This window comes from Sceloporus undulatus, chromosome 2 (assembly GCF_019175285.1).
Source record: "Sceloporus undulatus isolate JIND9_A2432 ecotype Alabama chromosome 2, SceUnd_v1.1, whole genome shotgun sequence".
Taxonomy (NCBI): Eukaryota; Metazoa; Chordata; class Lepidosauria; order Squamata; family Phrynosomatidae; genus Sceloporus; species Sceloporus undulatus.
The window spans coordinates 134665171-134690770 of record NC_056523.1 but is presented as its reverse complement, the minus strand read 5'-3'; the positions used below and the strand labels follow the sequence as shown (position 1 = coordinate 134690770).

Sequence of the window (25600 nt, the reverse complement as noted above, 5' to 3'; positions counted from 1 at the left end):
GCTTTCTTAGTATAGTAGGCTCTTGGTATTTGCTGGGATTTGGTTCCAGGACCCTCCATGGATACCAAAATCTGTGGATATTCAAGTTCCATTAAAAATGAGATAGTAAAGTGGTAAATTCAAACAAAAATCCACCAAACAGTGATACCTTTATTGGCCAACAAAAACGCACAATATAAATGTTGCAGACAAAGTGTTACAAATCAAACAGGAGGGAAAAAAAAAACCCTGAAGATACAGGCCTATGACTAACATCTTCAATTTTTTTCTCCTGTTTGGTTTGTAACACCTTGCCTGATGAAGAAGCCAGTGAAGCTTTGAAAGTCTGCAACGTGTGCATTATACATTTTGCCAATAAAGGTATCACTGTCTGGTGGATTTTTGTTTGAATTTGCTAAATGGCCAACACAGCTCCCCCTGGATATTTTATAGTAAAATGGTGTCCCTTATATAAATAGCACAATCAAGGTTTGTATTTTACAATTTATATATTTTACAAATGTTTTCAAGCCTTGGATGGTTGAATCCATGGAAAAAGAATCTGTGGATGTGGGCCACCTGTATTAGTCAAGTGGCAAACCCCTTCCTTTTATTGATCCTCATATCCCATCTGCTGGGGCCATCTTGAACAGACAGTGGGCTGGCCTGGGTGGGTCAAAAGTGACCCAGGCCTATATTAATCAGAGATTGAACTGGGTGACAGTGAATTCATAGATAAACTTGGAGGTCTCCTGCCTTGTGCCAAAATGCAGAGGAAGAGGCAAAAATGTTTTCTTGACAATGGTGGCACTTTCCCAAAACCTCTGCTTCGGGGAAGCCCTGCTTTGAGGAAAATAATAGTTGGTGTTATTGGCAGGCGGTGGAATTCCCGATTGCCCTCTCCCCACTGATTGTGATTCTCTCCATTCATGCAGTTGAAGAGCCAGTCTGTTTTTCTAATTAAGCTGCCTGAACAACAGTAAAAGCACACAATTAGCCCTGAGTCATACTGGCATGTGCCCCCCTTCTTCCAAATACTGCTGCCAAGCCCTCATGTGACACATAGAGATGTCAGTTGCTCACTCCGTTAAGCTAAGCTCCACATGTTGGTTTGATGGGAGGAGCTGCTGACCCTCTTGGTAATTACTCAGTCTAACAGCTTAACTAACATGCAAATTCCTCTGTTGAATGACAGGTAAGCAGTGTGAGGCCCCTGACTTCTGCTGGCAGAGGGGAGTGGGAAAAATACGAGAGGGTGGGCACTGACATAGATGTAAAAGCGTGTGTCAATTGCTGATCTAATGCAGCTTCGAAGTATGACATGATTCATTAGCTTTATTTCATGCTCAGGGTAACGAAGTTGTGGTAGCTGTGTTAATTAAGTGGGGAGGGAACAGGGTGGAACTTGGCAAGCCTAAGCCAGTTGGCATGGCACAGGGATCCCCAAGGGGCAGGGCTGCTCCAAATCACAGTCCTTCCAGGTCTGTCATGATTTCACACCCAGAGTCTCCACTCTAAGTGGGAAAGAGAGGCAAGGCTGTTTTGTTTTTTTAACTTACCTACAACTGCTCAGCTCTTTGGGGCCCAGGGCCCATTTTTGAAATTGGAGGAAAACAAAAAGAAAGCAATATTTTGTGGGGTGGCTGAAAGTCAGAATGATTTTGTTCAAGATTTGCAAAACTAAACCATAACGGGCTCATATAAACTGACAGTCTTTCTCCTTGGCATTTGAATGTGAAATTACAATTAAGTTCCATTAGTAAGACTGCTGCCCATGGTGTTGTGTAGTCTTTAGTAATATTTTAATATCTTCTGAACACAGACTCTCCTGAGCTATGAATTTTAGGGATGGGGGGGCCAGCCTGGTGTAGTGGTTTGAGCATTAGACTATGACTCTGGAGACCAGGGTTCAAATCCCTGGGTTCAGTCATGGAAACCCACTGGGTGAGTCAATATCTCTCAGCCTCAGAGAAAGGTAAAGGCAACCCATCTTTGAACAAATCTTGTCAAGAAAACCCTGTGATAGGTTCGCCTTAAGGTTGCCATAAAAGGAAGCTACTGGAAGACACACAACATCAAATTATAGGGATGGCAAAAAAACTGTCAGTTTTACTTTCTCCTTCATATGTATTTTTTATAATCTCAATTTATTTTGGTCTTGAATATGAAGAAATGTGGATGACCTTGTGTTGAAAGCATAATTGGCAAAAAATTAAAAATAAAATAAAATACCATATTGGCATGGCCTTGAGGAGCTTCTCAAAAAGACAGAGATGGCAACCTAGTTCTGATTAAGAAACCTGGGTGACAACACTGGGATGTGACATATCATTATCAACACACAAGAAAGTATTTTTTGCTGGGCTTGGCATAACAAAAATTCTCTTGGTCACAACCTTGGCCTCTACAGTATGGATATCATGATTACATATTTCATCTGCATTGGCAATAGCAGGGTATTTCCCCCCTCCTTAAATTTTTACAATCTTAACACTCTCTCACATACACTTTTTAGCATGAAATAATATATAACTTAGAAAGGTCATGAACATGTCTTTTGTTTTGAATGCCCAAACACAACTCAATTAGATTTCTTGTTTTCTATAGGGCAGCAATTTTTTCTACATGAATGAAGACCCTCCCCCCCATTAAAACGAATCAGGAAGTTTTCTCTCTGGATAATGGGAGTGCATTCTTTTTTTTTTATGTAACTGCTTTCCCAAATTCCATTAATTACTATAATTTCTGGCAGAGAAGGCTAAATATCTTATAAAACTGTAACTCCCAGAAGTCCATAGCATTGAGCCATGGCATTTGTGCAGCACAGTGTGCATTTGTGCAGTGCAGATTAGAAACCTGAGTTTTAGCTGATTCAACACAAAACACTTTGTGCCTGCTGAAAGTTTTACAGCTTTCTTAACAGCTATTTCTAGTTTACATCCAAAATCCAAATCACAAAAGGATTATTATCAATCTTGCCCTGTCTGCTTCTGGAAAAAAAATGCAACAGCATAAAAATGAATAGATCTCTGTAGGAAAGTCAAATTATGGCCACAAGCAAACTGTAAAGGTAGGTTAAAACAGAAATGCAAACACCTTTGAGGGCAATGGTTCCTCCAGGTAAAGGACATTATACAGTTTTGTTGGACAACCTACTTCCACCTGCAGCCTGGCAGCTCCATGCTGTGTACAGTCTATTTTAAACTGCTTTCTCTAGCAACCTCCACAAACTGAGAGGACCACCACAATGAAAGATCAAGCTGCTCCCCCATTACAGCAGACTTCAGTTTCATCTGAATTGCAGAATTAATGCAGTTGACACCACTATAATTGCCCTGGCTCAGTGCTCAGGAATTCTTGGATGTGTAGTTTTGTGAGCTATTTTAGCCTTCTTTGGGGGGTTACAAACCACCATGAAGGTATGCGCTCCGCGCGTACTAGGGTTAGGGAGGTGTGGTGCTTCCGCACCTCCCTAACCCTAATACGCGCTCTGAGCGTAAAAAATGACGGCGGCCGTTCCAGACGGCCACCGTCATGAGGATGTCACGGCCGCGCCACCTCTACATGGGGCAGACGTGATGTCCTCACTCCGCGCCAGGGCGCCTAGGGCGCCCTTTCCGCGGACCGGGAAGGAGCTCCATTTTGGAGCTCCTTCCTGGTTTGCAACGGCGCTTTGCTTCGCTGGGCGCAGCCTTCAGACGGCTGCGCCCAGCGAAGCAATGGAGAAAGGGGCCAAGTGGCCCCTTTCTCCTTCTCCCCGCCGCTGCAGGGTGTCCTTGGGGCTTGAAGCCCCAGGGACACCCCTTTTCAGGCTGCGGGGAAGTGGCATTTTGCTGCTTCCCCGCAGCCTGAAAAGCGGCGGATCAGGGCCTCAGCGGCTGCTGTTCTGGCAGCTGAGGCCCCGATACACCAGGGAAAAGGGCGGGTGCAGCCCGCCCCAAATGGGTGGTCTTAACCCGCCCTAGTCAGAGAAATCTGTGTCACAACAAACGACAAATCCCAGGGTTCCATAGGATAGAGCAGTGGCAGTTAAAGCAGTGTCAAATTGCATTAATTTTGCAGTGTGGCAGCAGCCGTTGATGCTCAAAAGAGGCTTAATACATTTTGAAAAGTACCATTACTCCTTTAGGATCATCAGGTCTGCCAGCTATCTTTTTCATCCTTCATTAAAATGAGAAAAGGGATGATTAGCAAAACAATCTGTAAATGGAAGCTGCATGTTATATTTTATCTTTCAGGATGACAGAAAGTAGATTCAGCTATACCTATGGTGTAAAACATGAAATCATTGGAATACTTGTCAGAATGGGCACAAGGTCCAGAGCCTACTTTTCATTTGTTATTGAAGACAGATACAAGGCAATCACATGTGTGTGTGCATTTGCCTTCAAGTCACTTGTCAACTTATGGCAACCCCATGAAGTTCATAGAGTTTTCTTAGGCAAGTACTATTCTGGTGTTTTTTCCAGTTCCTTTCTTTGAAATATAGCCTACAGCACCTGGTGTTCAATGGCCGCCTTCCGTCCAAGTACTAACCAAGGCTGAGCCTGCTTAGGTTCCAAGATCAGACAGCATCTGCTGCCTTAAGGTAATCAGAGAGCCCTGTAATTCTGAACCAATTCTAAAGAGTTTGTCTCAAGGCCAACTTATATGATCCTAAAATATTAACCTTGACCTTGAGTTTGTATATTTGTTTATAGGGAAAAATCAGGCCCAGGAATGAAAACATCAGCACACTCCAAATAGATGATTTTATGATATTTTCCTTCATACTTGGATGTGTAATCACACAAACAAGCTCATATAAATGAGATGTTATCTGTATTGAATGGAATTCATGAGTGTAACTTTTCATTTTTCATTGCTAGGACAGGAAAGCTCTACTTCGCATTCTCAGACCTCACAAAGCAATACTGTGGTGAGATAATGCAGGCTACTGGCAACTGGAAAACCTCTTCTACGCCTTAGAAAAGTTAATTTTTGACCTGTAACTGGAAATTAAGATAATCTCTTCAGGATCTGAATCATTTAAAGATAAGTTTACAGGTTGTAATGGTAACTTTTTTTCTTCTGCCATTTCACGTGACTGTTATCCTTCATTTAAATTATTTCCTTACCATTACAGACTCCGATAACTTCAGCTGTTCTTGCTGTGTCTCACCTGAACTCTCTTGATTAATTCTAAATTCAGCTCTACTTTTTTTTAAAAAATAGTTTATATTTTTTTTTAGGTTACTCATAGTTTATTTAGTTAGTTGTTAACACTGATTTGCATCAAGGTTGCATTTTAGCTTATACCTTTGTTGTCATCTGATACCATGGCTTTAGTGTTTCATGGAGCTTTTCTTTGCTACACCTGATGTAATTAATTTATGAGTTGGAATTTTACATATTCAGTCGGCTGAAATTTGCTATCCTATACTGAATATGAGTTGTTGTACCACTTGCTTGACATACTGAATGTACTTTGGCAGTCTTGGCTGTGATACTGTTTTTGCAACAACTGGCACCTGTGACTAGTGCAAACTCTCTGCAGTGCTCTGTGATGCTGCAGACAATACTGGGGCTTGTGTGAAGCTACATATCCATGCACTTGGTCCTGCCACCATACTGACTTTGTCTTCATACAATATTGAAAAACATGGTGTACTTTGAGGTTGCCCCTTTCCTGAACGTAAATCTGAATATGCTCAATAATGTTAGAAGCAAGTTAATTCTAAATATAAAATGGGAGTTTCAATGTTTTACAGTGCTGACAGGACAATATGGGGTCGGTACAGGATGTTTATTCAAAGACTTTAAGTTCTGATTTCACTGAGAGGTTTATGTGGAAGTCAGTGAAAAATATATATTAATGTACAGGAATGAGTACTAATTCTAACCTCTTGAAATCAGTTGGTTCAATCAAACTCCTCTCCATTCATCCCATTCCACTTACCTTCACATTTCCTACTCCAAGTGTCATCCTCCCTCCTCCAAACAAAATCCTCAAATATGGGTCATTACACCAAAGTACTGGCTACTATGTATGTGTATGTGTGTGTGTATATATATATATATATAATTTAAAAAAATTCTAGCCAATCTAAAATCTGTCACAAAGATTCCAGAATTTAGATAGTTGGCTAGAATATACTTGGGATATTAACATCTCTACCATGAATGTCTTATCAAATGTGGCCCAGGACTTGTGTCTCCTATGGCAACCATTTATTTCCATCAAGAAATAGCCTATGATAGCAAGAATCACATGGAGGAAGGGCAGGTTCTCTAGGAGACTTTTTATGCTTGAATTTTACCTCTCAGCAAAATGGAAGAGGGGATGGTAACATAGTCTTCATTACAAATTTTCAAGAAACAGCCAAACAACTTTGGGCATGTTCCTTACTAACTATTGCACCAGGATTTTAAGAGTTTTCATGATAGTCTGCAAAAGGTTCCTGCAAACGTAAAAAATAAAGCACAATTCCAGATGAGGCTTTTATCCTACAATTGCCTTGTCTCAAAGAATTTTATAGGAGGCTCAGATGACATTATCTGTCATTAGCAACTCTGCTTCTTTTGTGCCACTTTCCTATAACAAAAAAGAGGAAGAGATGAAGTTGGTGCAGTTTTCTGGTGCACCATAAACCTGAGGCTAGAAGCATCCAAATGTATACACTCATCTATCCACATTCGCTGGGGTTAGGGTCACAGGATCCCGTGAATGTAGGAAATTACAACTAACAAAAACATCATGATTTTACCTGAGAGAACACCTCTCTAGGAGTCTCTAGGTGCTCCAATGTAACTCTGTGGTCAACATCTGCCAGAAACTGACCATAGAATTGAGCTGGAGGAGCTACAAATGCTTGGGACTCATCTGCATGTCCATAGGCTGAATGAGGTCATGGCTGAAAAGGGGCCTAGGCCTGGTCCTACTATCAGGAAGAGTAAGCATTCACTTCAAGCAGCTCTCACTGAACAGGAATATAGGACTCTTGAGTCAGGGCAAAAGCACTACTTTGGAAAGTTTGTGGTTATGTATATATTTCTCTAATTTGCTACACTGTTTTTTTTTTTTAATTTGAGCATTATACTCTGAGCAACTGTACTTGATATTTAAGGAACATCACTGTGGTCTTTCCCACTGCAATGAAGGGTGAGAGGAAAGGGTTGTCTGGTTTGGTATGGTTTGGTGAGCAGATGCACAGTCATCTCTGAGATCACCATAACCCTCATTCTCTCTCTTTTTCCTCCTAAATTTTACAGACAAAGAAAGTGTGTTTTTCAGAAGGCAGTGACAGGAAGAACTCTGGTGTGCCCCAGGGTTGTGAATGTCTCTTATCTAGCTGCTTTTAAGGCCCTATTCATACTGAGCTATTTGCGCTGGATGGAACTGGGTAGATCTGGATCTCCTCCCCCAGAATCTCTCCGGAAGCAAGTGCATTTATTTCTATCTATATATCTATCTACCTGTAGCAAAAAACATGCGCATAGTCTGTCAAAAATAATTAAAAATAAAAATAAAAAGAGAGATGATAGAAAGCTGCCTGGTGTGAGAGCGGAGGCTTGCTCCGTCCTGTGCCCTCCCTCTGACCTACCCTGAACTCTTGTGTGGCCTTGTTTCTCTTGTGGAGAGTCCCTTTGATCAAAGGTAAACTTTGGTTTGTAAGTTAACCTCTTTCTTGGATGATTTAGGGTTCACTCACAATACCATATCCCTAAGGGGAACCTTCTGTGGTTTCCAGAACCCTTCCAACAGGAAATTCACCAGGGTCCACCACAAAAGGGTTTCATCCCTAGGTCTCAGATTTTAGCCCTGACCTAGCAACCCTAATAGGGAGGTTTTATGGGGATGAGCTCTGAGGACCATACTGTGCATCCTCCAAGCTGGCTTGTTCTCCAGTACAACAGAGGAAACTGCCCTATCACTAGTGTTAATTCAACTGACGGTCCAGCTGGCTTTTGTCCATGAAATGGTGGACAACTTTGTCCTTTGTCACAGGTTGCAAGAAATCTTGGCCCATCCTTAAGTAAACCCCCTATGAAAATGTGACTATTTCTCTCTACTATAAAGGGAAGGAGCAATAAGAAAGTCCTGAAAATGTTCTACACACTGCATTTTGCAACCACTGCGGTTCTCTGGCTGCTTATTACAGCCTTTTCCAAGTGCATTTATTTCTTCTAAGTGGCCATCACAAATGTCTGTCAAATGTACCTACACAAAAGATGGGTGTGAAGCGGGGGGGATGCAGTGGGGAGAGAATGAGTATACTAGTGTGCTCACCCTCTTCCTTGGCCAAATTCTTATTTTAATTTTAAGGTTATTTTTTTTAAATAAATACATTCCAGCACCAGCCTGCTTACAGTTCCAAAAAAATAAAAAAAAATCCCACCTCTATTATTCGCAGGCCATTTGGTAGTGGTTGCCATGGAGATGAAAAGCAAAATAGCATGCAAATCAACACAAGCCCCAGCGTTCAATAACAACCTTAAAAGGGCAGCCGGATAAGACGACAGAAATCACTTGAAATGCTTCAACCTGCTCTGCTAGCTGTGATTAGATCTAAAAGGGAAAGAAAAATACCCTAATGGATTATAGAGCAGACGAAAGGAGTCTGCTGGCAATGGGGTGCAGCCTGCGTGATTATTTGACACACAGACACACTCTCACATTGTCCCCTCCGTTCGCATAGGAAAGATATGTCCAGATGCACAAAGGTACCAGAATTGGACAAATAGTTCAACCCGGACACATGCAATGTTTTTAATTTCTCTGTATTGCAGCTACTTAAAGCAATCCGAATCAGTAACTATATTATGGAAATTCTGCTTTTTCTCTTTATCTTCCTTCCTCCTTTCCACCCTTCCCTCCTTTTGCTTTGAAAGAAATGTGTTTTCTCATTTTATTTTTTAAAAATTTCCCTAAGGAGAAAACCATGGCTGGGAAACTCATGTGTGTGTGTGTGTATGTGTGTCATGGGCCTTCAAGTCGTTTTTGACTTATGGTCACCCTAAGGCAAACCTATCATGGGTTTTTCTTGGCAGGATTTGTTCAGTGGAGGTTTACCATTGCTTTTCCCTGAGGCTGAGAGCATGTGACTTGCCCATGGTCATCCAGTTGGTTTCATGGCTGAGCTGGGATTTGAACCTTGGTCTCCAGAGTTGTAGTCCAACACTCAGACCACCATGCCACACTGGCTTTGTCATACACACATGACTTTTTTAAAAATAAAATACTCATATATACCCCCCCCCCCACACACACAGTAGGGCCATGTCTACTTTTTAAAAAATAACTCTGATATACCTCCCCCCCCACTTCCCACAATAGTGCCATGCCTTTATTGACTAATCAAAATGTCATAAAATAGTGTAGAAGACAAAGGCTTTCATGTCCAGCATCCATATTTTTTTTGTGGATTTTTCGGGCTATGTTGCCATGTTCTATATGAGTTTTTTCCTGACATTTCACCAGCATCTGTGGTTGGCATCTTCAGAGAATGCTGACCTGGAATGCTCTCCCTCCTCACCCAGGGTCACACACTGTATACACACACACACACACACACACACACACACACACACACTGCCAGGTTAGCATTCTCTGAAGATGCCAGCCACAGATGTTGGTGAAATGTCAGGAATAAACTCTTATAGAACATGGCCACATAGCCCCCCCCCCCCAAAAAAAAACCTCCAACAAAAAAATGTAGAAGAGTTTGAATTCTCAAGAGCTCTTAATCAGGCTAGATGGAATAAAAGTAGGAGTTTCAGGAGCAGAGAGGAGAACAGCAAAAGGAAAACAGCCATTGGGATTAATGTTGTAGCCCTGAGGTTTGCATGTAGACCAGGCTTCAAAATGTATGGCTCTTCAGATGTTGTTGGGTTGCACCTCCTATCATTCCTTGCCATCTAGGGCTGATGGGAATTGCAGCACAACACCATCTGGAGGCCTTGCCATTTCCAGCCCTGATTTAGCATCATGTTTCAGGATGGAGATTACAGACTGAATGAAACTGTGTCTGCTCAGTGCTCAGGTTACACTTAAGAGTCTAGGATAAAGATGCCTTGTCTGACCTACACTTCTGAAAATTTAAAACCCAGCTGTTACCCAGATGTTTCTAGCCTTTGTGAAACACACAGCTTGCTAGTTCGGCACCATGTCTGGTTCAGTTTATTGTCGCTGCTGTTAAAAGCTGGCCTCTGCACAGATGTGTATGAAGAAACAGCCAAGTTGTGAAGAGACATGTCTGAAATGTTAATATGTTTGTGCTTGAAGGCAATTATGTTATGGAAGAATTAACCAGACAGAGGAGAAAGATGCATCTTTTCCTGGAGACTTGGGTCAGAGGAGACATATATTGTTATTTATGTGTTGATTGGCTGTAAAACTAATTGCAAGGGTGAATAATGCTATGGTGGCATCTTGAGTATTTATATTGTGAGAACGAATCTAAGGTCTAAATATCCTAAAAGCACCAGATTCCCATCTGATCTTGGAACTAAGCATTGTCGGTACTGGGATGGGAGACGGCCAAGGGAAATCATATTTCAGAGGCAGGAACTGGCAAAACCACCTTTGAGTATTCATTGCCTAAGAAAACCCTAGGAAATTCATAGGGTGGCCATAAGTTGACAGCCAACTTGAAGGCTCATATACATACTCAGGTAATATAAAGGGGTTAGATCTGATGAAAGGGGGTATTCTTAACTTTCCCAGGAATTTTATTGGTCCAGAATTCCATGCAAAGTAGTGAGACAGACTGTTGGCCACTTTGAGTTTGTTTGGTTGAAGAAATCAGTTTTGACCATTTGTGAGGGCCAACTCGGTGTATTCAAATCCCTGCTCAAGCATAAACATCCATTGGGTGACCTTGGGCACTCTTAGCCTCAGAGGATGGCAATGGCAAACGCTGTCTGATAAAACTTGCTAAGAAAACCCTATGATAGGTTCACCTTATGGTTGCCATAAGTCAAAAATCACTTGGAGGCATACAAAAACAGCAATGCAAGAATGCAAGTAACTGAAGAAACTGATGTAACTGAAGAGATCATTGTTGAACCTTACAGTTGTGATGCCTACAGGGGAGTAATAGCTGTGGAGAAACCTCATTGCTGGAGTTGCAGTGAGAGTCTTCCACATTGTGCTGTATAGTGATGTGATGTTTTTCCAAAATAAGATTTTAAGTAACAAGCTTATGTTTCTTTCACAGAAAAGATTCAAATACAGCAAGGCTGTGATTCTATACACAGAAGCCTAAAGAAAGGAAAATCCTACTGAACTCAAGCCTGGTTGAAATGCAGAGGATTATGTTGTAAACTATGACAATGAACAGATAGTACAAAAGTCTGTCTCTCTTTCATGACAGGGCTGGAATGAAATATAATTTAATGTTATACATGTGAAGACAGAACCTTTATTTCCCAACATATTTAGTTGAGTCAACATTTGTATAGGTGCTATATGATACAATATACTACAGAGGGATTATAATCATATTGGCCAGATGCCTGCTGTAAAGTTTTTGAATATTCAGTTATATAGGGCACTGTCCTTGCAATCAGGAACTCTGAAAAAGCAGGATTTTGATGTGGTGATTTTAATTGTTTTTTTTATTGTGAAGTTTTTAAACTGATTCTCTCTAGGACCCACCTTGGGTCCCACTGTGGGAGAAAGGTGACATGCAAAATAAATAAATGGATTTCTGACTGCAGAAAAAAGTCCAGTGTGTTTACAGTTGAACCTGTGATTCATGCAACTGAATAGGTATAGATTCCACTTCCCCATGTAAGTTCAATCACTTTTGAAGTAGCATATGAATAGGGCTAGATGATCTCTCTCCTTACTTTCGCTCATTTTTCAGGATACTTCTAGTTACTGACAAACCTCACCATAAGAATAGCCAGGTTACCGAAACATACTCAATAGGAAGAAATACTATTTTTAGACTTTAGGGCCAAACTGATAATTTAGTGTGTATGCATATCTTGCAGTTAAGCTTAAACAGGAAACTCCTGTTGTGAAATAATCAACCTAAAACTGTCAAGAGAACAAAGAGCTTACTTTTACCTATATCTATACCTATCTGTCTAGTTGAATGCACAAGCCACAGTCCTTGGATAGTAAACACATAGATAGACAACCTAAATGACACTCACAGTTTACTCTGGTTTTTTTCCCCCCCCTGGAAGTAAAAAAGGACCTAAAAACTTTTCCCCCCTGATTCTGAGCTGGTGTTTTTTTCCTGGTATTCTGATTTCGTAATTATGCAGAATGAAGGATCCCCCTCCCTTTTCCTCTCTCTCTCTCTCTCCCAAGGCTTTGGTACGGCCTGATTCCAGAATACTGATGAAGGACAGTAATGGGGAATTAGTTATTTTGAACACAACATAACTGATTTACCCCCACTGAATGTGGCAGAGTGAGTGGTAAGCTTTTGGTTTTAAGGAACTGGACTTACAATAGTCCCATGTGCTTCCTATAATACCTGCTCAACCAGCACAAAAACCGTAACAGGATTCAGTACTGTCTTGTTCTGATGAACTTTACTGAGTAAATTCTGCCTGCTGCTCAGAGAAGGGAGACCACAAAAGCCATACGGATGTTTATCTTTTCTTCCATGTCATCCCATCCCTCAGCAGAATGTCAAAAAGCCAGTTTATGCACAGTATGTAGATATAAACCAAGGGTGCAAGTCACAATTGAAGTAAACAGGATTATATATTCTTTAATCAAGATATTTTGATTTAATAAATTTGTGGTGAATGATGAAAGATTATTAATCTGATGTCTTAGTATTGGCATATGTCAGATATGAAAATACCATTCCTGATATCACATCCAGAGACAGGATGTGACTTGTTTTTCTAATAAGTTACTGTGGTAACTAATTACCTAGGTAAAAACAAGATGGAAAAGGATTACTTTTCTGTCATGGCCATGGCTGTATATCACTATTTTTCATTACACATTGCATTACTCATTTGGGGTGGGTTGCTGATTTTATCTGAACAATGGGAATGTGAGGAAAAAGCATCAAATGGTGTCTGCTTCATGCTGCCCCTGGGAAAACTTTCTTTGTAATGTCTTTTGTGTTGTCCTCCAAATTTTTAAAGTGCAAAATCTGGTTTGGCTAGATGTGGGAACCATTTTCCTGCATTTTCCAGTGACACAATAGTGATAATAATTGCAACTTGCTAGTAATGATTAACTCACCAATGTGTTTTTCTGGACAGTTGTAACAGTAACAAGTTGGGTGATCCAAGTAATGAGTAAAGTAGCTGTTGCTTTTTTAAAAGGTACCGTATATATTTGTGTATAAGTCAATAAATTTAGATGAAAAAATTGACCCCAAAAAACTGGGTCGACATACATGGGTTAATATGGTACTTCGTCCCAAGCCGAGCTCCCTGTGCAAGGGACAGTCCAACTGAAGAGAGGCTGGAAAGGGTGACCAACCACCCTGCAGCCCCTCCCCAGCCAGGCTCCATCCGCAGGGGGAAGCCCAAGTGGGAACTGGCTGGGAAGGGCAATCGATTGTCCTGTTTGCAGAAACTGTAAAACAAACAAACAAACAAACAAACAAAACCCCTGTACCATGCTCCCCACAACCCCACAGCAGTGCTGAGGGGGGATGTCAGACTTCCTCAAAACTTGGGATAGGATGGGTTACACCCCTCTGCCAACCTGCTTCCATAGTCCCTCCCCTCCATTGCAATGCAATTGAGATCCGAATTGTCGTTCCCATTTGTTGAACACGCTTGAACATGCTTGCAAATCAGTTCTTTTCAAAAGAACAACTAATTGATGATCCGTCTTTTAAAAAAGCTATTCTTTTGCATTTGCTTAGCATCACCTCGATTCCTCACAATTCAAACCGAACACAATCAGATCTGGAATCGTTTCCAGTGTGAACAAGGCACATATAAACCGATAAACAAATCAGTTTAAATCATAGTGGGAATGAGCCCTCAGAGCAGCTGCTGGCTTCCATGTCAGGGATGTGGCAGATACATCCTGGGTGTTAATCTAGATTTATTGGGGTGTAGGTAATAGGATTCAGTATCCTGGATACCTGTTTAAATTCTTGAATAAAGCCAGGACAGATTCACTACACACCTAGCAGGGGAATCACTGGACGATGCAGTGTCTTCTAAACCTCCAGTTAGATTTTGAGTAAGACTGGGTATCCAGCTTCTGTGATACAGAAGGTTTCTTATCCATTTTATTTGCAATAACTACCTGCAACTCCCTAGTAAATATAGACCCCCCCGTTACAGCAAGTTCTCTCTGACACAGAACGTGCAGATTTAATTAATTAATTAATTCTTCTTTCTTTCTTTTGGGCTGCAACTCTTAGAATTCCTCAGCTAGTATGTAACTGCCACAGGCTCTGTAGCAGTGAGTTTCAAAACATTTTTGATGGCAAATCTTTTTTTTTTTTTTTGCATAAAGCATTATACTCCTACATAGTAATATATCTCCAGAATTATTTTCTAGACCACACATGATCTGTACACACCTGTACTACCTTTTTAAAGATAAAGGCTAGAAAGTAGGCCCCTCCTCAAAGGTTTGACAGAAATCTGTTCCTGGGAAATGATTAACTCTTCCAGGATAAACATACATACATACATACATACATACATACTGTACATACATATTCCATTCAATGAACTAAAGGGGATGAATGCCACTCAAAGGTGCTCTGTGCATGAGAAAGGACAACATATGGAATTTGTAAGATTAATCTTAACTAGATGTGATCCTTGCATTAACCCTCAGGCATAATCCTTGAATTATCCATTCAAAATCCTTAGCCTTTTGTTAGAGGGAACCTTTGTTACAACTGCATTAATCTAATCTTTCTCTCTTCCATGCAAGTTCTTCTTAGGGTAGGGTGTTTTGAAACATTACAATTATCTCATGACAAACTGGTCTTAAATCACTCTGTATTGTTCCATTCATGGGATGTTCGGTTGTCCTATTTGGCACATTACACTGCCAAGGAGTTGCATTAAACAGTATTCCCTACAAGTACACCTGTATGATAGTCTTGCATGAGATAATGGAGAAAGGTACTGTATAGGCAAACTCTCTGTTGTGTTCACTCTCTTTTTTAATTAGCATTTCACATGAAATGATATTTTAAAAAAAGCATAGAAAAACAATAAAACCACAAAAGCATTTCCAAGGTAATGCAGACTAGATGCTGGAGAATCTTCTTCTTGGCTTTACTTCGCAAACGAAGATTCAGGAAGGACTCATCCGTGTTTTCTACAAGCACGTTGATGACGTTGGATGTATCCTTCGAGCCTGTGCAATGGATTTTTCTGGTGGAGCGCAGCATGCACAGAACTGGCCTCACCCTTTAAACCAGAGGTTCGACTGCTGAGGTCTTGACAAGCATGGATGGTGGCAGCGAGGTCCTCGGGTCGTAGGTTTGGTTAGAGTTTCCTTCTCTTAGATCGTTGACCTTACAGGGTTAGACGAGCACCATCTGCCCGGGTTTGAGATTAGAGTTTTCCTTCTCCTAGGATGGTTGCCATAAGGCTAGAGAGCCCATCCTGCCCTTTGGCGCTCTTGGTCAGACCCTTCGGTTGTGACCTGTCTGGCATGGGAGGCCCTGCCGGTGGCTATTATACCACTGCCAGCATAGCTCACAACTTCATTAGGGTACGCAAGCCTCTCCCCCACACAATCAGAGCATAGCTGGAGGGGAATAGGAGGCTGGAAGATGACAGCTAAGGAGGGAGGAGCCTCTTTCTTCAGGCTAGCCCTGATGGAGCTGGGTCTGCCTGATCACTCCCTCTCAGGCCGGAAGATGACAGTTAAGGAGGGAGGAGTCTCTTCCTTCAGGCTAGCCCTGGTGGAGCTGGGCCTGCCTGATCACTCCCTCTCAGGCCGGAAGATGACAGTTATGGAGGGAGGAGCCTCTGCTGGAGAATAATGCTTGCAGGCAACTGGTTAGACTGCTCCCACCAGGCCCTGCCAAAGCTGCTTCTCTCAATATGCCCCAAGACTGGGAGAGTACTTCAGGTGCCATTCCCCAGTGTCCTGATCAGAAGTGCACTGGAAACACTTCAGTTGGAGTGCTATCAGGTTGCAAAGATAGGTTTTTAGAGTTACGTTCATTTCTTCATGAATGCAAATGTGAATCCCCAGTAGGTACAAGATTGTAAATCTATTTTATCAGCTTACAACAGCTAAACAAGGGGGCAGTGCTCAACTCCATTACTAAGCCAAAGAGCCAGCTTTGTCCAAAGATGACTCCAGTGGTCATGTGGCTGCAGTCAGTTATGAGTAGACATTCATGTCAAAGGGAAACTTTTACCTTTAAGGGCTAAACAGGATGCCAGCCAGTGTTTTAAAGATTTTATAAGAAAGGTCATTCTTTTCAGCAAGATATTTCTGTGAATCTGTTCTATTCTGTTGTTGTGTGCCTTCAAGTCAGTGTTGGCTTATAGCAACCCTAAGGTGAACCTCTCATAGGGTTTTCTGGGTCTGAGAGTGTGTGACTAACCCAAGGCTACCCAGTGGGTTTTCCTGGCCAAGGGGGAATCACACCCTGATCTCCAGAGTCATAGCCCAGTGCTGAAACACTAAGCTATGCTGTTCTATTTATTCATATTCTGCCTTTGTCCCAGTATGCAAAGCTGGTTTACACACAAAAAAGTCTATAATCTTGCAAATGCCCTTTTACAGTTCCTAGGCAGGACCCTGAATGTCTTAGCAGAATTAGGGGTATAATACCAAAGCTCCTCATCTGTCCTAGAAAATTCAATTTTGAAGCTCTTAACCCTGGGAATTTTTTTTTGCTGTGATCCAAATGGGAATGAGCAAAGCCAACATGAGGCATTAAGGAGATGTGACTATGTGAGAAGGGAGAGAAGGGGAAAGCTTGATGAGAGGTTTTGGTCAGGCAGATGAGAAATGGGATTTTCAAAAATTTATGCATCTGTTTCTTTATCCCTTAAATTCAAACCAGAAATCTGGACGGGGTGTGTGTGTGTGTGTGTGTGTGTGTATAAAATCATGGAAGATTTTTTCAGCTTTATTCTGGTAAGGGTTTTGGTGTATGCATTTACCTTAAACTTAAATGGCAGTTCACTATAAACTTAGTAGTATAAAGTTAGTATAAACATATGGCATAGTGGTTTGTGCATTGGACTACAACTCTGGAGATCAGGATTCAAATCTTCATTCAACCATGAAACCCAGTTGGTGACTTTGGGCAAGTCACACTCTCTCAGCCTCAGAGGATGGCAGTGGCAGCCCCCTCATGACAGGTTTGCCTCAGGGTCTCCATAAGTCAGAAATGACTTGAAGGCTCACAACAACAATTAATTTCCCCCTTCTAAAGTAAATGCAACTGAATTAGATTTTTCAGCTTATTAATTATTAAGCAAATGCATTAACCCTTTTCTACATGCATTCTTCAAACCTGATCTATTTTTCAATCTATGTGATGTGGCAGTGGTCCTGAGATTTTTTCCCCCTCAACCAATTCCTCCAGTGACTTAAATTCATTCAAACTACCCAAGAGTTCTTTAGATTTTGTGTAAGTCTTTGTAGCTTCTTGGTCCCAGTGAATCAAATATACAAAGCAAAACTTGCATACTACAGTGCCTTTTGAATAATAGTTGTCCCAATAAAAGGTATTTTCTTCGTGATTCTGTGTTTCAAACATTCTTTGACATCCTCCTTTGTCATCATTCTGTGTCCTCAGTTATGTGTTATCATCACACACGAGTTTTATCCTTTAAAAAGAGAAGCAAAGCAGGTGTAGAGCAGTTTCCCCTCCTTTTAATCTGTCCTTTTCTTTCCAGGTTGGGCAAAAGATCCAGTATATCTTTTGCCATGTTTTTCCTACCAATAAAAAAGCATGTAAAAACCTTTAATGTTATTCTTTGACATGTTTCCTATTCTAGACTCATTTTGTGCCCCTGCTTTAGCTTTTGCTTTTACTATGCTCGCCTTGACACATTTTTACTATGCCAATGTATTCATTTTTGATAATAAGGATGGGAATTGATTCTGGGGTTTTTCTGCCACTGTCTGTACTTTAATCTGACTTCTTTTAACTTCTTAAATTGTTAATACATTTGTAGATTTCTAATTTTTTTTTAATTTACATTGTTTTACTTTGGTCAAGTTGATTTTATTGTATGCCACCCTGAGATCTTTAAGTAAAGGATGGGATATAAATATTTAACTAAATAAATAGGTAACGTCCACTTTAACTTCAATTATTTACTTAGTGCACTAGCCCAGTGTTGCTAATATAAAACCAGCTACATTCTTCCTACATTTTCCACATAACAAAGAGGTGGTTTTGAAGGTTCCTTTCTCTGAAATATAGCCTCCAGTACCTGGTATTTGTTGGTGGTCTAACATCCATTCCTAAACAGGGCTGTCCCTGCTTAGCCCCCAAGATCAAACAGGATCTGGTGCCTTTAGGGCATTTAAGCATTATAATTCACCATAATGCATTATATAACTTGTACGATCCAGACTGGTATAGTAGTTTGAGGGTTGGACTGGGTCCCAGGAGGCCAGGGTTTGAATCTCCACTCAGCCCTGGAAATCTACTGAATGATTTTGGCTAAGTCACACTCTCAGCCTTAGAGGAAAGCCATGGCAGACTTCCCTCAAATGAATCTCACCAAGAAAATCCTATGATTAAGTCAGAAACAACTTGAAGGCACACTTCACCATCACTAATAAATTATTCTCCAATGACAATTTGTTATTATTAAAGCTTTAAATGTTTAACTCACTACATTATTTGTGGCATTGCTCTTTTGGTTTTTTGTCAGTTCAAGAAAAAGGAAGAAATACAGTATAATTCACACGCTTCTAAAGATGCCTAAATTCCTTAAAATACCTCAAAACAACTAGAAAATACTATTTATTACACTCCCCTTACAAGAGTAGTGTCATTCCCACTTCTTTTGTGACTCCTGTTACTTCTAAGTTTTGACTAAAAACTACTCATTTGCTTCACCAGCAACCAAATGTAGCTCATGGTAGCTTCCTATTGTTTTTTGTGGGTTTTTCAAGCTATGTGGCCATGTTCTAGCAGAGTTTCTTCCTGACGTTTCGCCAGCATCTGTGGCTGGCATCTTCAGAGAATGCTTGCCTGGAAAAAATGGGTATATATATATATAAATTGGGTGTATATATACTGTGTGAGCCTGGGAATGCAGGAGTGATTTGCATATGTATTGTTCTGTGCTGATGGCTGGCCTCAGGCTGGGAGGCTAATGTAAAAGAGGATTAGTGTCTGCTAATTGGTGATCATTATCTGCTGGGAAAGCCCCTTATTCTGAATGGTTTCCCATTTGCATTTGCTGAGTCCTAATTTTGCTATTCCTCAGGACTGGTAGCCAAATTTTGTTCACTTTAAGGTTTCTTCTTTTCGGTTGAAATTATCCAGATGTTTGTGGATCTCAATGGCTTCCCTGTGCATCCTGACATGGTAGTGGTTGGCATGGTCAAGAACCTCAGTGTTTTCAAACAGTATTTTATGCCCAGGATGATTTGTGGCATGTTCTGCTAATGCTGATTTTTCTGGATGGCCCAGTCTGCAGTGTCTCTCGTGTTCCTTGATTCTTGTTTGCACACTGCGTTTGGTGGTCCCTATGTAGACTTGTCCGCAGCTGCATGGCATGCGTTAAACTCCTGTGGCTGTGAGAGGGTAATTTCAATTGGAAAGAAAAAACCCTTAAAGTGAACAAAATTTGGCTACCAGTCCTGAGGAATAGCAAAATAAGGACTCAGCAAATGCAAATGGGAAACCATTCAGAGTCAGGGGCTTTCCCGGCAGATAATGATCACCAATTAGTAGACATTAATTCTCTTTTGCATTAGCCTCCCAGGTTGAGGCCAGCCATCAACACAGAACAATACACATGCAAATCACTCCTGCATTCCCAGGCTCACACAGTATATATACACCCAATTTTTCCAGGCAAAGCATTCTCTGAAGATATCAGCCACAGATGCTGGCGAAACATCAGAAAGAAACTCTGCTAGAACATGGCCACATAACCCGAAAAACCCACAAAAAACTATCAATACCGGCCATGAAAGCCTTTGAATTCCTATTGTTTCATAACAATATTGTTGGGGCTGCTGGTGAATCATTGCCTTCTTAAGTAGATTTCTGGTTAATAGCCACAGAATAGTTGGTGTTTCCTGATGATTTGGAGATAGTTGGTAAATTGTGGATAGTTGTGGATAATTCTTCCCAAAACTATTTTTGTAGCCCTTGATCCAGTCTGGGTTCCAAGATAATGCTTTCTCTGTACCCCCAAAAAGAGAGGAAAAGGGATGGCTTCCCTAGAAAGTCTTCAGAAGCATCAACTCACCTTTGAAATAGGCCACCTTCCTTGAACATTTTTGAAAAACTGCTTTTCAAAACCAGAAGTGGACTTCTGATCACATCTGTTTGGTATTTTTTATGGGAGACCTTTTTTGGCAGGCTAAGCAGCCCAAAAGGTCTCTGGGCAGAACTTTGGTCACCGGACCCACTGCCATTGCTCATCTCTGACTAGGGTGAGTCACATGCACACTTGCAGCAAAGGGGAGAAGGCCAAGGAAAGATCCAGGTGTGTGAGGAGGTTCTGCATTGTAAATCTCAGTGCTTTACAGTATTTCTTTGCTGTGGCACCTTGGCTGTCATATATCCTCTCTTAGGTGGCCTGATAGGTGCTGACACTAGCCTCATTTTAGCAACAAGTTAAAACATATCCTTGCACCAAAGCTTGGGGGGGGGGGGGGCCTAGGGATCCTAAATCCTAAAGGCACCAGATTTCATCTAGTCTTGGCAACTAAGCAGAGTCAGCCTTGGTTAGTGTTTGGATGAGAGACCACCAATGAATACAAGGTGCTGTAGGCCATATTTCAGAGGAAGGAACTGACAAAACTCCTTCAGAGTTCCTAGCTTAAGAAAACTCTACAAAATTGATGGGGTGGCCGTGCATTCATAGGTGACTTGAAGGTGCACATGCTCACACACACACAGGGATCATGGCCTGTCTAAGTTTTGAAGCTGTGATACAATGTACATCATATAAATTGTATAAAAATAATTTTCATTGTTTTGAAATTATTCTGATTTCTGTGCCCTGCCCTGAGATTTTTATATAGAGAGAGGGGTTAAATAAGTCATAGAATCATATCACCTCTTAATCTTCTTTTCTCCAGGCTAAACATCCCCAGCTCCCTAAGTTGTTCCTCATAGGACATGGTTTCCAGACCCTTCACCATTTTAGTCGCCCTCCTTTGGACACGCTCCAGTTTCTCAACATCCTTTTTGAATTGTGGTGCCCAGAACTGGACACAATACTCCAGGTGAGGCCTGACCAAAGCAATATAGAGTGGCACTATTACTTCTCTTGATCTAGACACTATACTTTTATTAATGCAGCCTAAAATTTCATTGGCCTTTTTAGCTGCTGCATCGCACTGTTGACTCATGTTCAACTTGTTGTCTACTTGGACTCCCAGATCCCTTTCACATGTAGTCTCATTCAGCCATGTGTCCCCCATCCTATATCTGTGCATTTTATTTTTCTGCCCTAAGTGCAGTACCTTACATTTCTCTGTGTTGAATTTCATTTTATTAGCTTTGGCCCAGCTTTCTAGTCTATTCAGGTCATTTTGAATTTTGATCCTGTCCTCTGGAGGATTAGCTATTCCTCCTAATTTGGTGTCATCTGCAAATTTGATAAGTATGCTCCCAGTTCTGTCATCCAGGTCACTGATAAAGATGTTGAATAACACTGGCCCCAGGACAGAGCCCTGTGGGACCCCACTGGTCACTTCTCTCCGGGATGAAAAAGAAATCAATTTGTTATTTCCCAGTAAAGAGGAGAGGACACAATAAAATAACCAGTGATTATGAGGATGAGGAAGAAAGCAGCACAGTGAAAGGGCTTGGTGAGTTGTTTTATCATTAAGCATGCATGCTATCCTATGCACATTGACTTAGGAGGGCCAATAATAGGTCATGAATGGTCGGCATCATACCTGTTTGACTTGTTTAAGTTTGTGGTTTGAGCTCTAGAAAATCAACTCTCTTCTCAGGAATTTAGCCCCACTGGGCAGTATCGTTTTAGCAAAGAATGTCTAATATTAGGGATGGAAAAATATTTCAAAATATTCTAAAACTGTGTTTCTCAAAAGTTGTGAAACCTTGCTGAGGAGAATATTGGCCTGATGACAACCTTTGCAGGGAAGAGGAGTTATTATGTGTAAAAATTGCATTTGATATTTTAGTGCATTTTCTATTATTTTATTTTATTATATTACTTAATAAATTAAGAGCCAGCATGGCATACTGGTTTGAACACTGGACTAGAGATCAGGGTTCAAATCCCTGCTCAGCCAGGAAAACCCACTAGGTGACCTTGGGCAAGTCAAACACTCTCACCCTCAGACAACCTCATGATAAGTTTGCCTTACAGTTGCCATAAGTCTGAAATGAATTGAAGGGACGCAGCAGCAGCAGCAACAACAACAACAAAAAGCTCTGCATTTTATTTTATTTTATTTTCTGCCCAAAACTGCAATTTTCTGCATTTTCTGTGCGGAAAGTGCTGTTTTCAGCATGAAAAACTGCATAAATCATGAGCAGGAAATAGTATTTGAAAACTGCACAGTAAGACTTTCACACAGTAGGAAGACAATTGTTAAAATTATTTGTTGCTTCTTTTAAGAATAAAATTAGCAAAATATTATATCTCTGTCTTATATTCATGACTCTTTCCATCTTAAATTTGATCACTGGCATCATAGTTTGCATGGGGGCAGGATTTATAACATATATTCTCAGCCCTAGAAAACCCCATAATAGGGTTGCCTTAGGGTCACCATGAGTTGGAAACAACTTGAAGGCACACAAGAAACAGCAAATATTGATTTCTAGTACAGTGCTGCCGTCAAGTTTTTGAGCACTTTTTACCAGGTTAGGCTAATTTGATAGCAGCATCACTACATACAAAAGTAATAGTCTATCCTAGAAGTAACATATTTTTGTTGCTTCTAGGCTAGACTACTGTAATGCATAACCTATAATTGGAACAGAATGTAGCATTTAGAACACTTATGGGTACTCGGTATTTACACCATTTCTGAATTGGTTCACTGCTTACCTGTTCATTTAGTGACTTAATTTAAAGTTTCATCCTTCGGCATTAAATCCTTCAATGGTTTGTGACCTGGTTATAAGAAGAAATACCCGCACATATAAAAGTCTTCCTGAGTTCTTTGACCAACACTGCGACATTGCAACATTGTATTGGCCCTTCCAATAAGAGCTACTAGCTTGATGGACCCCAAAGTTGAGCCATTTCAGTGGCAGTCCCACATTTTTAACACTCTCTGGCAGAGAGGTATGAAAGGCCTCATGGTTATGTGGCCAAGGAAGGAGAAGTATGAAAAGGGATCTTGTAGCACCTTAGAGAGTAACTTTAAGAAATACGTTGTAGTATAAGCGTTTGTAGACTTGGTCTACTTTCTCAGGTGAAAGTAGGAAGAGGAAAGTGAGCCATGTGCAGTGGGAGATGAGAAAGTAAAGCTAAGGTGCTGGACAAAAACGTCAAAGTTGCTATGACACAGCATCACATACAGAGGAAAATATTTTTTGACCAGATATTTGATGTAACCTAGGCTGCAATTTTATTCCATAACCCTTTACTGTCCCAATTTACCAGGGACACTCTGATTAATCTGTCATCCCACTTTTCCAGCTGCTTTTAAAATGTCCCAATTTTTCTCTTCTCCTTTCACTTTCCCCTTTGTCTTCTGCTTACTTCAGTTGCTGCAAACTGAAATCAAAGTGCAAAAGTAGTTTGCATACAATTAGCACGAAGGAGTGGAATTTTGCCCTTCCCAGTAGGCTCAGGCAAAACAAACTGCCGCAGCCTCTCCTAACTTTTGTATTTGTCTTCTTTAATCATTTTTAGCATTTTGACTATACTCTGATACTGCTTAGCCACATGTATCCTTATTTTCATTGGTGAAATCTTAGAGGATATGATATTCTAGTTTATCTGGGAGTAACCGCCAATGAATGCAATGTGACTAACATCCCCATAGACTTGAATAAGTTTACAATACTCTTCTTATTCTCTGCATGCCAGGATCAAATGGCCACCTGTTATCTCAGTGAGATTAAAAGTAAGAACAATACTGGAGTATGTTTAAAGGATGTGAGAAGAAAAAGAAATAATATTGTTTGAAGATAATGATGTTGGAATGAACTGGGGTGAAAGAGGTTAATTGTAAATCTGATTTAGGAACACTATAGATCAAAGTATAAGAGCCAATATTACCTCAGGTCATGAATTGCTAAAGAAACTCAGAAAATAATTTTGAATGATTCATAGTTAAAAATGTCATAGAAGAACATCTTTATTTTATGGTTTCTGTTTAGTCAAGAGAAAATATCATCTCTGAGATGATGAGCTTAGAGAAGAGGCCATGACAGCAGAGGGGAAAGTAAAATCTCTGCTTTGCCTGACCTCTCAGGATGATTTTGGCAGCTATGGTAAGATTCTGAAATTATGATGGAGTTCCTTAACATAAGTGGTTGCTTGGTGTGTGCGTGTTATGATATATCACTATATAAATGTGTGTGTGTCTAAAAGAAGGCAAATCAGTTGTTAAGAAATCTGTTTCTTTGGTGTTTGGTCTAACTGAGACTTCAAGACCAGTCCTCTGCTGAACTCAGGGGAATGGATGTATTCTCCTCACTGAAGGTGATGCATTTCTATATTTTCTGAGCAATTTAAGGTCCTTGTCAGAACTTAAAAATGTTGCCTTTTTGGCTACAATTCTGATAATCCCCCAGTATGACTACTTCTTGGTCATGCCAAAAAGTCATTTTTTCCAGCTCAGTTTAAATACTAGGGTTATGTCAACCTGCCCATAAAAATAATCCATCACAATGGAAGGCTATGAAGAGCCACCACCAGTTGCTATGTCAATAGATAGTTGCCTCCTTAAGGTATCAAGCAGCATGGGGAGTCCTGTGTTAAAAAGTGGAGCTCCCAGCAATATGCTCCATTCTATTTTCTATGCCACCTGTTTCAATGGTCAACATGGTAAATTGTGTGTTGTGCTTTGATGGCACTATTTAGCTTACAGCAACAGCCTGCCTGAACATTCAAGTCAGCTAACCTAAAAGGACAAGCCCTCTCACCTGGGCCCTGTGAAGTCCTTCTCTCAGAGCTTTCTCCTCCAGTAAACATATCAGGGTTTTTAGTTTTAATTGCTGTTTTTATCCTTGATATTGTATTTTTAATATGTTATACTATTTAATACTGTATTAAGGGGGGGAGGGATAAAGTGTTTTTAATTGTCATATTTTATATTTTACTGTTGTTAACCGCCCAGATTGGTTTGCCAGAGGGCGGTATACAAATAAATATTATTATTATTATTATTAAACAGTTTGCCTCTGGTTTGGAGCAGTGTCTACTGCCTGAGTTCTTGACTATTGTCTGTTTTTCACTTTCTGCCAGCCTCTGGCTCCTCTAGTCCTCCCCCCCCCCCCTTGTTTGCTGAACCTTTCTCTTCCTGAGACCAAATACCTGCTTTTGTTGCACTGAGACTGACCCAAGGCAT

At 40.7% G+C, this 25600-nt stretch overlaps 1 long non-coding RNA gene across 1 annotated transcript; it reads left to right on the top strand.

Annotated features, from left to right (window-relative positions):
- Positions 1 to 1096: 1096 nt before the first annotated feature.
- On the top strand, positions 1097 to 11573 carry LOC121923357. The gene is made up of 3 exons (XR_006102362.1): positions 1097 to 1174; positions 4848 to 5025; positions 11178 to 11573. It is a non-coding gene; the product is annotated as an uncharacterized LOC121923357 (long non-coding RNA).
- Positions 11574 to 25600: the final 14027 nt, after the last annotated feature.